Raw genomic sequence first — 13,141 nt, 5'->3', positions numbered from 1 at the left:
CAGGGTCACACAGCTAGTAAGTGTCAAGTGTACTGCTTATCATTTTAAGGAAAATTCCATTTATTCCCATGCTCTCTAGTGTTTTTAATAGGGCTGCATTTTGTCAAAAGCTTTCTCTGAATCTATTGAGATAATTGTATGATTTCTGTTAGCTTTGTTATTAATGTGGTCAATTATGTTAATAACTTTCCTAATATTGAGCCAGCCCTGCATGCCTGGTATAAATCCCACTTGGTCATAGTGTATTATCCTGGTGATAAATTGCCGTAATCTCTTTGTTAATATTTTATTTAGCATTTTTGCATCAATATTCTTTAGGGAAATTGGTCTACAATTTTCTCTTTGTATTGGCTCTTTGTGGTTTAGGTATCAACACCATTTCATCTCACAAAAGGAATTTGGTAGGACTCCTTCTTCACCTATTTTTCCAAGTAGTTTATATAGTATTAGAATTCATTGTTTTTTAAGTATTTGGTAGAATTCACTTGTAAATCCATCTGGCCCTGGAGATATTTTTCTTTTTCTTTTTTTTCTGGTGAGGCAATTGGGGTTAAGTGACTTGCCCAGGGTCACACAGCTAGTATTAAGTGTCTGAGTCTGGATTTGAACTCAGGTACTCCTGACTACAGGGCTGGTGCTCTATCCACTGTGCCACCTAGCTGCCCTGGAGATATTTTTCTTAGGGAGTTCGTTGATGGCTTGTTCAATTTCTTTTTCTAAAATGGGCTTACTGAAGTATTTTATTTCCTCTCTTGTTAATCTGAGCCATTTATATTTTTGTAAATATTCATCCATTTCATTTAGATTGTCAAATTTATTGGCATACAGTTGGGCAAAATAGCTCCTAGTTATTGCTTTAATTTCCTCTTCAGGGGCAGCTAGGTGGCACAGTAGATAGAGCATTGGCCTTGGATTCAGGAGGACCTGAGTTCAAATCTGTCTTTAGACACTTAACACTTACTAGCTGTGTGACCCTGGGCAAGTCACTTAACCCTAACTGCCTCACCAAAAAACCACACAAAAACAACAAAAAAACAACAGAATAATTTCCTCTTCATTGGTGTACAGAGGCTGGTGACTTTGCACAGGTCTGCCTTGCTTAAATCCAATTCACTGCAAGTCATGACCTTACTTCCCCGATGTCATGGCCCTCTTCAGGAATGAGAGCAAATAACAACTAAAAACTTGGGATGACATATCACTAAATGTGTTTTGGACACAACTAATTTATGACATATAATGGTTTGGGGATGGTGAAAATAGTACTTGAACACCACTGAAGCTAGAGAGGACCTCATCCATAGTTATTTGACATTAGCTGAGTGTGTGGCTGGGTTCAGTGAATTGTGCTAAGTGCCCAAGGTTGAAGAGAAGGGCTAGGTTAGAAAGGTCACTCTGACTAAGGCTAAGAATTTATATTTAGATAGCCCTTTAAAATTTGCAAAGTGTTTTCCTTGCAACAAATCTGTGGGGTAGGTAGTACAGGGATTATTATTTCCCCCACGTTACAGATGAGCAAAATGAAGTTCTGGTCATAGGGTAAATAAATGTTTGCGTTAGAATTTGAATGCAGATCACTTAATTCTAAGTCTAGCACACTAATTGCTATGATACAGTGCTTTGACAAAGAAGAGAAGACACAGTTCCTAATCTTGAATTTAGAATCTAATGGGGAAACTGGAAGCTATTTAAGTATACTTACAAACCATAATGTAAATTAGTTTGGTGCAAATTATGTACAGAAATGATGGGGAGTTGGGAAAGCAGCTGGGTAGAGTTAATCAGGAAGAGCTTATTTGGAAAAGGATTTTCATGGAGGAGGGAGACATAGATTTGTAGAGAAAAGAAAGGAAATTCCAGGAAGGCACCCCACTTTTCCTGCCCTCTAAAAATCCAAGTTACCATTGTCTTCAACTTGAAAGAAAAGCTTACTCTGGACATGAGATCTGTTCTAGCCAGAAAGAATAGCAAAGAGGAAACTCCATGTATTTTTGTCCAACACTGTGGACAAAAAGAACAAATTCACCACGGTATAGTAAGTGATGTAGATATCACTGTGACTTGGTGCCAGCTCACGATCACTGGGTCTAAAAAACTGAGAGAAAAAATGATTGGAGAGTAGAGATCTTAAGATATACTAGAATAAAAGCAGCAGCAGACCTGTCCTATCAGCAGTTCATGAGGTCAGAAACACTAATAGAAGCTAATGACTGACTAAAGTCCTGAGAAGAAATGCCTGAAACCCTAGGCTGTGGCCCAGGATTCAAAAAGGACTTGATCAGGAACATGGTTTACATCTAGGCAGAACAGATAGAGTTCTGAGCTTGGAGTCAGGAAGACCTTCACTTGAAATCTGCTTGAAATTTATTTGACTCTGGGCAAGTCAACCCTCAACCTCAGTTTCTTTATTTTTACAATGGAAATAACATTCATAGCATTCACCTCACAGAGTTGTTGTGATGATAAAATGAGATCATGTATATAAAGTACTTTTTTTTTTTAGTGAGGCAATTGGGGTTAAGTGACTTGCCCAGGGTCACACAGCTAATAAGTGTCAAGTGTCTGAGGCCAGATTTGAACTCAGGTACTCCTGACTCCAGGGCCAGTGCTTTATCCACTGTGCCACCTAGCCGCCCCTATAAAGTACTTTGCAAACCTTAACATACTAAATATCAGTTGTTGTGGTTGTTGTTAATTATCACATCACTTGAAAATGATGGAAGGAGAGGGCAGCTGGGTGGCGAAGTAAATAAAGCATCAGCCCTGGATTCAGGAGGATCTGAGTTCAAATCCAGCCTCAGACACTTGACACTAGCTGTGTGACCCTGGGCAAGTCACTTAACCCTCATTGCCCTGCAAAAAAAAAAAAAAAGAAAAGAAAAGAAAGAAAATGATGGAAGGAAAGTGGTAGGAAGAAAAGTGGGGGCCCAAGGAGCTACCATAGGGCATGGTACCCATAGAAGTGATTTTCCCCTCCTCTGAACTCTTAGCAATTACTGTCCTTAAAGTTCATTTGGAAATTAATCACATGTACTGCTTTGGGAGTCACTCATATTGTTTCCAATTGCCATTTCAGTCTTTGAAGTTATTGAACCTTTCAAATACTGGTTCTTTGCTCAACAAAACTGTACGCCCCTCAAAGTCAGGAATCATATCTTATACTTTAGATTCCCCTGCCGGTCAGCACCTCCCCCCAACCCCACCCTGCCCACTGTGTCTATCATAATATTTTGAACAAAGTAGATGCTAAATGAATATATTTTAACTTTTTTTTTTTTTTGCAGGGCAATGAGGGTTAAGTGACTTTCCCAGGGTCATACAGCTAGTGTCAAGTGTCTGAGGCTGGATTTGAACTCAGGTCCTCCTGAATCCAGGGCCAGTGCTTTACCCACTGCGCCACCTAGCTGCCCCCTAAATGAATATATTTTGATTTGATTTGATGTTATACAACAGCTGGTCTTTAAGAACCAGCAGCTTCAAATACTGGCTACCCATAGATCTGGCAAACAATTTAGACAAGGCAAAGCACCATTTAACAATTACTGGAACATTTTTGTGATGTTGAATGGAACTCAAGATTTTGCAACAGCACTGTTAAATGGAACAGATTTGCCTGAGGGATTGTACACTCTGAAAGAAGACAATTGGTGTGCTAAAGGAAAAAAAGAAGAAAAAAATGGTATTTCTTCATTCTTTGGAGAAGAGGGAAGGTGAGAAAGCCTCTCTGACCTGATGCTACACTTTGAATTGAAGAAATAAGTATTTTCTGAGTCCCTATCATCCTACCTCAGATACATACAAACTGTGTTGACCCAGGATAAATCACTTAACCCTTTTGTGCCTCAGTTTCCTCATCTGTCAAATGAGGGGGCTAGACTTGATGCCTTCGAAGGTCCTTACTAGCTCTCCGTCTATTTGAGAGCCCTGTACTAGGTTTCTTGTGGGGGGGGGGGACAGGGGAGTAGGAAGAAGACTAAATGATGGCTCTTGAGTTTACCGTCTTGGAGAAATGGTGACATAAGGCTTACAAATAGAAAACAATCAGACAGCAACACAAGATGGCATTAGCAAAGGGCTAATCAAATATTCCCATGTGCCCAGAATCTACTGCAAGGAATGCAGTGCTATGGGTAGATGAGTGATGTGTGGTCTCTAGTTATTCATAGGGCTTCAGAGCAGAACAATGACTTGAGGTGGGGGTTGAAAGAAGAGAAGGCAGGCAGAGGAAAGGAGCAAGAGGAGGAGGAAGTGAATTGGGGGGGGGGAGAGATGAGCAAAGTCCTAGTAAGGGCCATGAGCATGGCATATTCAAGGACCAAGAGTCTCTCTGGAGATGTATCCCAGGACTGGCACCTAGTAGGTGCTTAATAAAATGCCTGCTGAATCTAAGAGAAAATTATGGAGTGGTGTAAAGTGATTGTGAGTTCATCCGGAAGGATTTGAATACCCAGATGAGGAGTATGGACTTGATCCAATACCTTGAGGGTCTGGAACAATAACAGTGTGGTTATAAACCAGCCTAGAGGGAGTAAGGCTAGCATTCTGCTTTCATACAAGAATGAGATCCCTATAAAGTCATATGATTTAGGGGCAGTTAGGTGGTGCAGTGGATAGAGCACCGGCCCTGGATTCAGGAAGACCTGAGTTCAAATCCGACCTCAGACACTTAACACTTAACTAGCTGTGTGACTCTGGGCAAGTCACTTAACCCCAATTGCCTCAAAAATTAAATTAAATTAAATTAAATTAAAAGTCATATGATTTAAAGCATTGTCTCACCTCAACTTACTGCTCTCCCTGACTCCTGGCTTTTGGCTATTGTGAACTTTCCTCGTATCTGGCCACCCCATGAACTTGACTGGGCATGGCCTCATGTTTACTTTCTCTGATCAGAACTTGGACCATGCCCCCTTTCCCCAGGAGGTTTTTTTTTTTTTCTCCTCTCTCCCAGGTCCTGTTAATTGCCCTCTAATCACCACCTTGGCCCCAGTCCTTCCTCTGAGGGAACAGGGAGTCCACAAAGTAGTCCTCAACATTTTGGGCCAAGTAGCTTCTATGCTTCTTGCCCCACCCTATTCAGATTACAGGAGGGGTACCCTCTCATATCAACTAGAGACACTTGAAATTCTGGCAGCATGAGGCTTCCTTCCTCTCTCCTCCCTTCCCCATTCTCTGCAGCCTTCAGGTATTTCAAATGGTAATAGCAAATATCTGGTTTAATTATCTGCTTGGATTTCTATCCCCTGCAGCCTTCTAATCTTCACAACCTGGATCATTTAAACTCTACCTTATATTCAACTCTCTCTGGGCCCAGTCCTGTCCCTGGGCAGTGGGGCACTTTTGGCAAAGCCCTGGATTAGGTTTTCTAGTGAAAATTCACCATGATATCCCAACTCCTTAGGAATCGGCCCGTCTCAAATCCTAGCGGTTGGGTTTCCTGTCCTGTTCTCCAGTTTCTCAGTAATTCATTTTCCTCTCATTCCCTAGTCCTTCCCAGGTCCTGAATTTACTGGATAAAATACTATTTCCTTCAACAACTGGTGAATAGGGACTGCAAAAGGTCCTTCCTGCTAGGTAGAAGCCTTCTTCTGAGATGGAGACTCTATGCAGGGTCTCTCTCTTCCTTTGGTTGAGGTGTGTGTGAGGGAGCCCAAAGGCTGGATAAAAAGATGGGAGTCGGGGTGGCTAGGTGGCGCAGTGAATAAAGCACCGACCCTGGATTCAGGAGTACCTGAGTTCAAATCTGGCCTCAGACACTTGACACTTACTAGCTGTGTGACCGTGGGCAAGTCACTTAACCCCCATTGCCCCGTAAAAAAAAAAAAAAGATGGGAGTCAAGGCACTAGAAAGGCAAGTAAAAAAGCCAGAACCTTGACAGAACTAAGTAGCAATGAGGTGGCAGGGCATCAATGTAGATGACTAAACCCTGAGTCCTGACCCCACCTCTCCCGAGCCAGAGCCCCACCCAGGGTGGTACTGTATAAGTCATGGAGCAGGCCTAGGTCCAAGGGGAAGATGGGATCTCCTAACTTTCTGTGCCCTAGGATTGAAATTCTTTGTGTTCTTATTATACAAATAAAACAGCCCAGTCCCTTTCAAATCTAGGAACAAATATAAACTCTTCTGTTTGGCATATGAGGCTTTCATGTTCCTCCTGGCCTTTGTCTGACCCTGTCTATCAAGCTAAACTCCCAATCTTGTCTACCTTCTTCTGTCTTAGACAGTCACTATCTGAATGTTCACTGACACTCACGGGCTCCAGGAAAGGAAACTTGCTAAAAGTATCCAGCCACTTCCTGCTCCCAGTAGCTTCACAGACTTCCAAATGTCTGTGGGTTTCAGGGATGGGAACATAGCCAGAGCTTATGACCCTATTGTTAAATAAGTCATGGTCTCTAATTGGTTGGTAGCAATCTATTAGGCTCGATGCTGGTTTGCCTGATATGGTAAAAGCAATATCTACTACTGATCGGGCTGGGTCCCATGGCAAGAGGTCCCAGTATGCTTCTAGAAATTCACCAAGCATGGCCTGAAAATACTGGAAGGTACCTGCCACATAGGATAGGTTTTTGTTTTGTTTTTTTCCTAAAAAGGCAATAGAACCATCTTGGACTTGATTGGTCCAGGGGACCAAGATTACAACTGTTGGCATAGCTTCTCAGTTGTCTAATGCATAAAAGCTGGATAGACTTCACACTGCCTTGTTAGTCTCCACACCTTTCCAGCCAGGTGGGCCACCTTGGCAAATACAGGGAGGAGGGCTATGGAGCCTAACTGAAGCAACACTGTTTTCTTGCTGAATATCCATCACACGCTATTGTTGAATAAAATTCCTTTTTCAAAGGTCATACATGGTCTACACAAGTATTTCATTTTGTTCTAATTTCAATTCCAAGCCTGAAACAGTGTACTGGACTGAATCAGGCCTGGCCCAGAACATCTGCACATGTACTCTTACTTGATGCTGGAGAAACTGTATAGGGAGAGGTGGCCTGATGGGGACTTGAGAGATGATGTTCAAACAGTGTGATAGCATCCATGGGGCTATGGTTTTCCTCCCAAGGGCAAACAAATCTTTTTTTCCCCAGCCACCATCAGTTTTCAAGTCTGCGTGAATGGATGATCGTAGTGTTACTGATAAACAGAAGAGGTTGGTAGAAAAGGGAAGAGAGATTTTGTTTTGTTTGGGAGATCATGTCAAATGATGGCTAAACATTGACATGGAAATATCCTGAGGGCAGCTAAAAATATGGAATTGGAGTAAGGGGAACAATCAAGGTTTAAATATAGAACTTGGGGGCAGCTAGATGGAGCAGTGGATAGAGCACTGGCCCTGGATTCAGGAGGACCTGAGTTCAAATCTGTATGACCCTGGGCAAGTCACTTAACCCCAACTGCCTCACTAATATATATAACTTGAAGTCAGCATTATAGAGGCTGAACTGAGAGTGGACTTGTTCACCAGGGGAGAGATTTGAGGGACCAATGAGTGGAGGTCTGAGAACTATTTTAGAGCACTGTCAATGAGCAGGAGAAGGAAGAGGAGCCAGCAACAGAGAGTGGAGTGTCTCTGAATTTCAGAGTTTGAAGGAACTCAGAGTTATCTAGTCTAGCTCCTTCTTGAGCAGAGATGCCCTCTACAACCGTCCAGACAATGTCATTCCCAGTCTCTGTTTGGTGACCATCAGAGATGAGGATCTTCCTTCCTTTGGAAACAACCCATTCTACTAATATAGCTGCTGGAAATTGTTTCCTTGCATCAGACTGAACTTGGTCAAGTGGCAAGAGCACTAAAAACCTAGATTTGTTTCCTGGTTTGGTCATCTGCTATCTGTGTGACCTTAGGTGAGTCATTTAGGATTCCAGAACTCCAGGATTTTCAGGTTGGAAGGGACCTTTGAGTTGATGTAGGTCAACTTCCTCACTTCATGCCCTACACTTGTAGCCTTAGCTTCTTTGTCTAAGGAGCTGCATTCTTTTGTATGGGCAGAAAGTGGGGTGGGGGGCTGAAACATGACCTCTGAGGTTGAATCCAAGTCCAAAAGTCAAAGTTCTATGGTTGTGAGAGAGGTTTCAGAGGAAGAATCATGGGATTCGGGCAATTAAGAAAAATGAGAAATGTAACAGAATTATCAGAATTTAAACTCGAGTAACTAGAAATATGATGGTACCATCAAAAACTAAGAACAATTGGCTTCCTTAAGAAATCAGATCTCGAAGATAAGACTGAAGTGTCCATTTCATGGAGATGTTAGGTGGATCACATTCAATTGTATGTAACTGTATGCCAATGTCAAATGTATGTGAAGTGTAACAGTGATAGCTGATCATTATTACCATTGTATGACTGTTCATTGAACCAGGAAGAGAACTGCATAGTGCCAAGTCACGGAGGGGAGTTTTACCAAGGAAGGAAGTGGTTAATAGTGACAAATGCTCTACGGAAGTCAAGGACAAACGCTCTGAAATGAAAAGGATCAGGATCTTAGAACCAGAGAGATTGGAGACACTTTCGAGGTTCTCTGATCTAATCCTGACATTTTACAGATGAGAAAACTGAGGCTTACAATGATTTGCCCAAGAAGAGCAGGTCTAGAATCCCGATTTTTACTCTGGTGCTTTCCCCACTAAATACACATATATTTTGTGTGTGTGTGTGTGAGTGTGTGAATATATATATATCCAACATGGTATGTGTATATGTGTTCATGTGTGTACAGGTGTGCATGTATAGGTATATACATGTACATGTACACATACACATATACATCCATGCACACATACAATTTTGGATCATGAGTGAACAGAATGGTTTTTTTAGGTTTAGAAGAAGTGAGCATGGGGCAGCTAGGTGGCACAGTGGATAAAGCACCGGCCCTGGAGTCAGGAGGACCTGAGTTCAAATCCAGCCTCAAACACTTGACACTTACTAGCTGTATGACCCTGGGCAAGTCACTTAACCCCAATTGCCTTAACTAAAAAAAAGAAGTGAGCATGATGGGAAGCGGAAGGATGGCTAATTCTTCTTCTTCTTATTTAGCAGAGAGGTATTATAGTAGAGTACCATAAGTGAAGTTTAAAAAAAAGTCCTGGGGCAGCTAGGTGGCGCAGTGGATAGAGCACCGGCCCTGGAGTCAGGAGGACCTGAGTTCAAATCCGACCTCAGACACTTAACATTTACTAGCTGTGTGACCCTTGGCAAGTCACTTAACCCCAATTGCCTCACACACACACACACACACACACACATACACACACACACACACACACACACACACACACAAGTCCTGAGTTCAAATCTTGCCTCAGACACTTACTAGCTATGTGAGTCTGGGGCAAGTTACTTAACATCTCAGCCTCACTTTCCTCATCTGTAAAAAGGGTAAAATAATATCACCTGCTTCCCAGGACTGTGAGGATCAAATGAGCCTTAATGAAATGAAGCCTTAAAATATCATATGAATGCTAGCTATATTATTATTAGGTTATCTAAGGTAATAACAGTTATACTTTAAAGAGCAAACTCAAATAACCCTCCTAGTCTATAAACCATTAGATATAGGTCAGTAATATACCACAGCATAGACTAATAGAGCTGAAAGAGACCTAAGAGATCATCTAGCTCATTATTCCCATCATATGGATGAAGAAACTGAGGCCCAGAGAAGGGCAATTGCTTGCCAAGGTCACACAGTCAAATGGCGGGCGAGCCCTCCTGCGCTCTTTCCTCTCTACCACATAATTTGGAAAATTCTGAATCCCCAAAGTTAACCTGGAGTTTGCAGAAAAAGAGCTGGATTTAGAGCGATCTATTCACTCTCATTTTTGGTCGTCGTTTTAGTCCCGTCCGATTTTCTGTGACCCCATCTGGAGTTTCTTGGCAAAGATTCTAGAGTGGTTTGTATTTCCTTCTCCAGCTCGTTTCACAGATGAAGAAATGGAGGCAAGCAGGGTAAAGTGACAAGTAAACTAGGATCATAGGGTTTAGAGCTGGAAGGGACCTGAGAGGTCATCTATCTGATCCAATTTCCTTATTTTATACATGGAAATGTATTATAGTGACTTTTAAAAAAGCTGGTTTTAAGACTAGAAATGCTAAGCCATCCTAAAAGGCAACAAGAAAACTAGGGTTTCGATTTCAGGCAAGTAATACAGGTAGAAGAGAGTATGGGAAGAAAATGAGTTTGCCTGTACGGGCTAATTTTTTTTTTTTTGTGGGGTCATGGGGGTTAAGTGACTTGCCCAGGGTCACACAGCTAGTAAGTGTCAAGTGTCTGAGGCTGGATTTGAACTCAGGTACTCCTGAATCCAGGGCTGGTGCTTTATCCAGTGAACCACCTAGCTGCCCCTTGGCTGTTTTTTTTTGGGGGGGGGGGTTATTTGTTTGTTTTGGGGGGGGGTGTTTGAGGGGTAATGAGGGTTAAGTGACTTGCCCAGGGTCACACAGCTAGTAAGTGTCAAGTGTCTGAGGTCAGATTTGAACTCAGATCCTCCTGAATCTAGGGCCAGTACTCTGTCCACTGTGCCACCTAGCTGCCCCTCCCCTGGCTGACTTTTTTAAAGAAAGTATTCCAATAACGTTATATGATTCCACTTTAAGATGAATTCTGGCCCAATGTCCCCTCTGTCATGATTGCCTTAGCAAGTCAAGGAATGTTGCCTATTGGCCAGAGAGAAGAACTTAACTCATGGTCATATGAAATGCAAGCTAGAAGGGACTCTGCAGGACTGAAAACAACAACACCAGAAACTCCACATAGTCTTCCTCCCAGGAACTTCCAAGTATTCTTCAAGTGTGGACCAAACATCACCATGGCTTTATGAAGACAGGGTTTCTATTCACCATTTAGCCTATCTCACATTCCAGGCTAGAGCTAAGGGACTCTATGTGGCTTTCACACAGAGGAATGGGGTGGAGGGGAGGAGAATTTCATATTCTAGCCAAGGGTTAATGCAGCAGCTGCATGTGACATTTCTGTCTGCGGTCTTCATCCCATTCATTGCATAGGATACACAAGATGTTCTAGTTTGTGATTTCAACCTCAGCATATGTGTACCTAGAAGTTCAAGCTCACATATCTCTTCAGATGGCTTGCTGCCCAGTCATTAGCTGTGTTGCAAAGTAATTCAAACTGGTTGCCAGGCAACTGATAAAACCCTGTCAATATTGGGGATCTTCTTTCCCATAATGAAGAGATGCAATCCATTGGACTGGAGAAAAGGTTGTTTGGTTTTTTAATCCTAGAATCTGGCCTTTTTATTTGCCAAATAGGGTGGGTACAACCTAGATTGGGGGGGGTTGGAAATGATGGCATTATTGTGGCCAGAATCTTGTCAGAACATTAGGTTCTACATAGCTGAATTCTTTCCGAGGTTTTATCTGTGTAGCTGGCCAAGTATTTTCTCTTTTCCTTGGAGTACACAGAGGAGTCTGGCTTTTAGGATTCCAGGTGAGTAACTCTTGTCTCCTGCAAGCAGGTCTAGGTAAGTGATGGCCTTCCTTGCCTTCTCTTACCATGTTTTTCTTCCCAAGGAAGGAAAGAGAAAAATCTATTGTTGGGAGCCATTACATACAGCAAAAGCAGCAGCAGCAGAGACCGAGCTGCACAGCCAAGATGTGTTCAAGGAGGCCTTCCAGCTGTTTGACTGCATGGGGGATGGAAAGATCTTATACAGCCAGTATGGGGATGTGATTCAGGCCCTGGGCCAGAATCCCACCAATGCTGAGGTGCTCAAGGTCTTAAGGAATCCTAAGAGTGATGAGATGAATGTGAAGGTGCTGGACTTTGAACACTTTCCTGCCAATGCTGCAGACCATAGCAAAGAACAAGGACCAGGGCACATATGAAGACTATGTAGAGGGGCTTCAGGTGTTTAATAAGGAAGGGAATGGCACAATCATGGGGGCTGAAATATGGCATGTCCTCATCACTCTGGGTGAGAAGATGACCGAGGAAGAAGTGGAAGTATTGGTGGCAGGGCCTGAGGACAGCAGTGGTTGTATCAACTATGAAGACCTAGTTCAGATGGTGCCGAATGGCTGAGAATAAAAGTCTCCTTTCCACAAAGAGTCCCCTAACTTTCTTAGTGTGAAAATGATCCTCTCACCCCTGAAGCAACTAACTACATTGTCAGGGTTACCAACATCCTTCCTTCCAACCCCCACCATATGTCTTCTTTGGCCTACCTGCTCTCTGCTTTCACCCAAATAAACTTGCTAACTGCTCCTTAAAAAAAAAAAAATATGTTGTTTAGGGAGGAGACAGTAGAAGGAGGACATTGCCTCAGGCTTCTGGCTAATTTTGCTTAAATTTGATTGATAGTAATTGATCAAATATCAGCCAATCAAACAACATTTAAGTGCCTATCATGGGCTAGGCACTGTACTAAGCGCGAAAGATATAAAAGAGGGAAAAGACAGGTTTCCCTCCCCCCCCCCCCAAAAAAAGCTAATGTAATCTAATATAATCTTTTTTGTTTTTTAATTTTTAGTGAGGTAGTTGGGGTTAAGTGACTTGCCCAGGGTCACACCGCTAGTAAGTGTCAAGTGTCTGAGGCCGGATTTAAACTCAGGTCCTTCTGACTCCAGGGCTAGGGCTCTATCCACTGAGCTACCTAGCTGCCCCTAATGTAATCTTTAATGCTAATTAGTATTTCTCCCAACTTTCTAAGAACATAAATTCCACATCATACAGCAGTTAGGTAGTACAATGGATAGAGTTCTGGACCTGGAGTCAGGAAGACCCGAGTTCAGCTTTGGCCTCAGATATTTCCTAGCTGTGTGAGCTTGGGCAAGTTGCTTAACCTCTATCCTGACTCATTTCCCCATTGGTAAAATGGGAATAAAAAGCATCCCAGGGTTGTTGTGAAAATAAAATGAAAAAGGCTTTGTATGAGCGTTTTAATAGTCGCTCCTGAAAAATCTCTGGTTTGAAACATACTAGGTCTGATGGAGATTTAAAACCAGAAAATATCAAATATGTCCAATAACTCTTTTAAAAAGAATTTGCATGAGAGATTTCTCACCAGAAGGCTCAGCAGTAATTGATGAATCTTTTTGGCTTCAGCCAAAGAAGAAGGGGTTGACATAAGGTTGTCATTTGTGTGGGTGGAGGAAGTACCCAGAGTGAGGAAATGAGT

General features: G+C 42.4%; 1 pseudogene; it reads left to right on the top strand.

Annotated features, from left to right (window-relative positions):
• The first annotated feature begins 11,492 nt into the window (after positions 1–11,492).
• Positions 11,493–12,045, top strand: LOC122755217 (annotated as a pseudogene).
• Positions 12,046–13,141: the final 1,096 nt, after the last annotated feature.

Source organism: Dromiciops gliroides, chromosome 4 (genome assembly GCF_019393635.1).
Source record: "Dromiciops gliroides isolate mDroGli1 chromosome 4, mDroGli1.pri, whole genome shotgun sequence".
NCBI lineage: Eukaryota > Metazoa > Chordata > Mammalia > Microbiotheria > Microbiotheriidae > Dromiciops > Dromiciops gliroides.
The sequence above is the reverse complement of the archived record's forward strand: the minus strand, read 5'-3'. Positions and strand labels throughout refer to the sequence as shown.